We start from the raw sequence: 5,595 nt of genomic DNA on the forward strand, positions 1-5,595 counted from the left end.
TTATTAATTTTATTAATTTTTATAAGTTACTAATAGTAATTTTTAAGCTCCAGGTTTATGATAACCCGTGGTATTAACCCATGGTAATACTATGGTATTCATGTGAGAATAGATTATTTAAAGGGGAAATTCTATCATCTTAGATCCATCTTAATTCTGGGTCTACAAGTACTCAAAGGGATAAATAGATTTCATCCCCCTAAGAGTGGTAGATGTGAATTAAGATGGATATAGGTTGGCTTTTATGATAATGAAGATACTAAATAGACTTAGGAAATTATATTGTAAAAACATCTTAAGTTGAATGGTTAAAGTTACATTTAGTCACTTCACAAAATTTAGTAAAAAATACCAATATCTCCATTAATATTGGTTTTTAACTTTGTTCTCATTTAACAAAAAAATTCAAAACAATGAAACCTTATCACTCTTTCCACATCACCCTCGCAGAAGATTTCTCACCATTTTTCAAACATTCATGTTGGATTAGTTGTTTGAAAAATAAGCTGGTATGTACAACCTTTTATCTTCTGTGCTATTCTTAGTTTATCCTAATGATCTGTAGAGGTTGGAGCCATTGCACCATATTTTCCTAAAAGGTGGAGATTGTTCAACAAAAATGAAATAAATCTACATGTTACAATGCTATTAATTGTGAGATCTATGAAGGTAGTGAATTATGGTAATAAGAAATTTAGATTGGGAGAGACGTAATTAAATTTCGTTATTTAATTGAAGATTTCCAATTAAAATAATAATAAATCTACATTTATATATTCATATATTGATTGGAAGGATTCTCACAATGGTCACTTCTTTCAATTAGATCCCCTTCAAACCTTTGGGATATCTAATACTTTCTTATATAATATAGTTGGGGCTTGCTACTTGTTGGTGTGTTGGGGTAAACAAACTTGATGTGTTTTTTTTATCTCGCAGTTGGAGTCTAAGGAATAAGAAAGAAATTTGATAACTTGAATAGAGTGGTAGCTTCACAAAAGTTGTAGAGAAAAGATTAATCTCTCCTACCTTGACAGAAATCGTTGTCAATATCAACACCTACAAGAACTTTGTTGTGGAATATTATCAAAACTAATAGAATGTTGTGGAATATTATCAAAACTAATAGAATGAATATGTTTTTTATTATCATATATGGTTTCATACTTTAACAAAACATTCTCCAAGAATTCACAATGTTTTATTATTCAGGTAAAGATTTGCCAAGATCTTACAAGATTTTATAATTTAGTGAAAGATTCTCCATTACTGTACAAGATAATATAATCTGGTGAGAGATTCCCCAAAAATATATATACATATTATATTATTGATAAAACTGCCTACCATTTTTCCTATGTATCATCGGGATTAGCACATTTATTATACATATAAATTTAAAATAGTTCTTAAAATTTTCCATAGTATTAATATTTTTTTTGCTCTTATGTTTAATTAAGAATATATATTACATCAAGCCACTATGGTAAATCTGAACCCTTTCCCTACAAGGAAACCACTGGAGTGAGTTTAACCTCTAACGATAATTCTTTTCAAAACGTGATCATATCTCTGAGAAAAGAAGAAAAAAGTATATATAAAAGCAATGCAATCTAATAAATGTGGTTAAAAACTTTAGAATCTTTGGCTAATGTTACAATGAAAGATCTTTATACATAATTAATTGCAAGATTGCTTTTTAATGAATATTTTTCTAACTTTTTGAAATTCAATATTTTATTATATTTATGTTTTTTAAAATTGTTTTAATAAAAAAATCATATATTAAAATTTTAATGAGTTAATATGAAACCAAAATTTTAGATAAAGTAGGTATTTCTTCATTTATTTTCTAACAAATTATAAATATATATTAATACAAATAATAATTTTGGTAGAGGATATATTTTTTCATTTCTTTTTTAAACAAATTATAAATTATAATTAATCTAATGTCCCATTTATATTAAATAAATATTGCATTTTATTGTGTATGGATAATATAATGTAGTTTTAGTAAACCATTATTTTTTTATAGAAATTATGATTTTGGGAATTCTGTGTTATTTTGTAGATTATAAAAGTTATATATATATATATAAAAAGAGAATAACGTAGAATAATTTTTAGAATAAAATAGAATTTAAGTTGTCATTTAACTTAAAGACCAAATATTATTTTCCCATTGAATTGAGAGTAAAGACCATAATTATTAACTACTATTTATCAGCTTATTATTATTGTTATAGGAAAATGATTTAGAAACTATACATATTTTAGTTACAGCCCAATGAAATCTCAAGAAACAAAATATCATCCAGCAAGCCGCTCTGGGCAGTAATACTCTTTAACCAAATTATATTGATTCCTGACAGAAATAGATTTTCATAAAACATAAAGAAAGAAATTCATCTGACGTGCAAAACACATTTAAAATATTCAATGACGTGCAAAACACATTTAAAATATTCAATTAGCTTGCAAGTATGGCAACGATAACTGAGTGTGTTTTCATGATAGGTTACAATGATAGGTTACAGATAGTTTTCAAAACATCCTCCAGTTACACCAATATTCCATCGATTTAAACAACATGGAAATGATAACTGGGTCTGTTTTTATGATAGTTATAGTCTAATTAGCTTGAGGAATTGCTCGGAAAGTTATAAAAATTCTGGTCATATTTAGAGAAAATCTGGCAAGGAATTTTGTAAATACAATTTATAGTTGTTAAACTTCAAAACTTTAGGTGTTCTGGATGTTTTTGATGGTGGTGAATCCATTTCCACCATCAAAAACACGATTCAAAGAGTGCCTCTACAAGATTTTTTGAATTTTTTTTGCCGTGATTCCAGCCATTTTTTGCTGTCCGGGCAATTCCTCCACCTCGATTGATGTAGCCGTAGTCTAACTAGCAGGAGGAATTGCCCAGAAAGTTATGGAAATTCTGGTCATATTTGGAGAAAATCCGGCAAGGATTTTTGTAAATCCAAGTTATAGTTGTTAAACTTCAAAATTTTAGGTGTCTTCCATGTTTTTGATGGTGCTGAATCCATTTCCACCATAAAAAAGATGATTCAAAGACAGCGTCAACAAGATTTTTTGAAATTTTTTTGCCCGCATTCCGGCCATTTTTGGAGGTTTGGGCAATTCCTCCGCCTCAGTAGATGACTCCCATAGTCTAACTAGCCGGAGGAATTGCCGGGAAAGTCATGGAAATTCCAGTCATATTTAGAGAAATTCCGTGAAAGATTTTTGTAAATCCAAGTAATAGTTGTTAAACTTCAAAATTTTAGGTGTCTTCGACGTTTTTGATGGTGTTGAACCCATTTCCACCATCAAAAACATGATTCAAACACTGCCTCTACAAGATTAAACATACCATGCTGTTTTAATTATCATTGCAGTTTGTCATGAATGATAATTAAAACAGCATGGTATGTCTAATCTTGTAGAGGCAGTGTTTGATTAGTGTTTGTGATGGTGGAAATGGATTCAGTTTTTGAATCGTGTTTTTGATGGTGGAAATGGATTAATCACCATCAAAAATGTCGAGCACACCTAAAATTTTGAAGTTTAAAATTATAACTTGGATTTACAAGAATCCTTGCTAGACCGGAATTTCTCTAAATATGACCGGAATTTTCATAACTTTCCAAGCAAAATTTTCATAACTTTCCAAGCAATTCCTCTGATTAGTTAGACTACTGCTTAATTATCCAATCTATTTTAACAAACCTACCAGAGTTCAGTATTCCAGATAAAATAGCTCTGATAGCTAAAAAGCTGTGAATTAAATTACTTTTGTGTTCTTTTTCGCATACATCAATTTACTGATTGGGAAACTTACTGCTACAACTGATCCAAATTTCAGATGTCGTTTCTGCCAACGATGCCAGATTTCGGCCTTGCCTGACATGTTTTCACGGCGTTCAGCGCAAAAGATCGCATCACGTTGCATTTTGCATACTGTTGCTGCATTTTGGTTCGTGCTTTCGTGTCTGGATGTGGCTATGGCGTTGAACCAGTCCAGAGGCTTTCTCCTTTCTCCTACTCCTCTACAATGCCCGTATGCAAAAATTGCAAGTAAAACCTCCGCCGCGGCCTGAGAGGCATAATCAAGCAGCAATAGCAGCAGGGGACTCGTCAAATCATCAATATTATTACAAGACACAGGGTTATTGGTAGTTGATAGATGGCAGATTCCGAAAGGCTTCATAGACGACTAATGCTGGAGGGCGCTTCCCATGTAATTGTTTACAGTCATGGCACGCCATGGAAGTAACAAATGGAAAAGAAATCAAAAGCAGACAAGCAGTGAAAAGGAGTCTGGCAAAAATGACAGTAAACAAACAGTGTGGAAATGGGGAAAAGGAGTTCAGTGAAAAATGAAACTAAACAAGAGTATCTGTTGACCACAGTTTCCCTCGGGAAGGTTGAAAAAGGTTGAAAAATGCTTGGGACCTGGTTTCTTTGTTAAAAAAAGCTTCTCGAGTTTCCATGTCTATCTCTGTTGACCAAAAGAAAAAACGAGGACTGTTAATTTTTAATTTTTGTATTACATAACAATTATACAAGCCACTCCTTTGGAGTAAGATTTTGCAGCGATGTTGCCGTAACCATTCATGTATGCAATGAGCATATCATGTGCACATAGAGATTCTATTATGTGTACAGAGAGAGATTTATCGTATAAACAAAGCATTGAGTAAAGTTGTAAATCAAAACAGAATGGAAATAGATAAACGATAAAGTAAAAACCAAATTCTGTCACACAGGTGTTTTGAAATTGCCTGCCTGCTTATATGTAAAAGTTTATGTTGATGTCACCGATTGCATGCTTTTGTGATTTATGTGTGTAGAGAGAATCTTTTTCGTGTTCATGTTTTAATCAGCATATAAAAGGTATGGCCTAAATATTGATGTTAATGTTATAATCTTGATTTTTAGTTTAATATGAAGTAATTTGTTAGTAACAAAAATAATGATATTTTTTAAATTTATTTTTGAAAGAATATATAATGAATAACTAAATTTATTGTAATTAGGTAGGTAAATAATTAGTCTTTTAGATTAAAATATGATTAAAATAACAAAATTATTATTTACTTATGTAAAAGAATAGCTAAACCATAGGATATAATAATTATTAATTTTGTTTATGGGTGAGAGGTCATATATATAGATGTATTTTGGATAAAAGTGTGAGTATTCTAAAAGCTGAATAATGACAATTCAGTTTTTGGATGTTGACCTTTAAAATTTGTAGTTGACAAGTCGTGGTGAGAGGTCATATATATAGAGATGTAGTGTGGATAAGAGTGTGAGTATTTTAAAAGATGAAAAATGAAAATTCAATTTTTAGATTTTGAGTGTTAGAATTTGTAGTTGACAAGAAGAGATTCTTGTCAATTATATCTTTCATGTTTAGAAATTTAAGATATATATATGTATATATAATTCTTTATTTTTATATGATTTTTAAAACCTTTTTATATCTTATTCATCCTTCTTATCTGTTGAAGCCCCGAAAATCGGATCGACAACAAGGGGGATACCCACCCGGTCCAGACCTTGGTTGGCAGCTCCTTATCC

The sequence above is a fragment of the Pinus tabuliformis genome, chromosome 7, assembly GCF_031772625.1.
Source record: "Pinus tabuliformis cultivar Carrire ecotype Pingquan chromosome 7, CPIR1, whole genome shotgun sequence".
Taxonomy (NCBI): Eukaryota; Viridiplantae; Streptophyta; class Pinopsida; order Pinales; family Pinaceae; genus Pinus; species Pinus tabuliformis.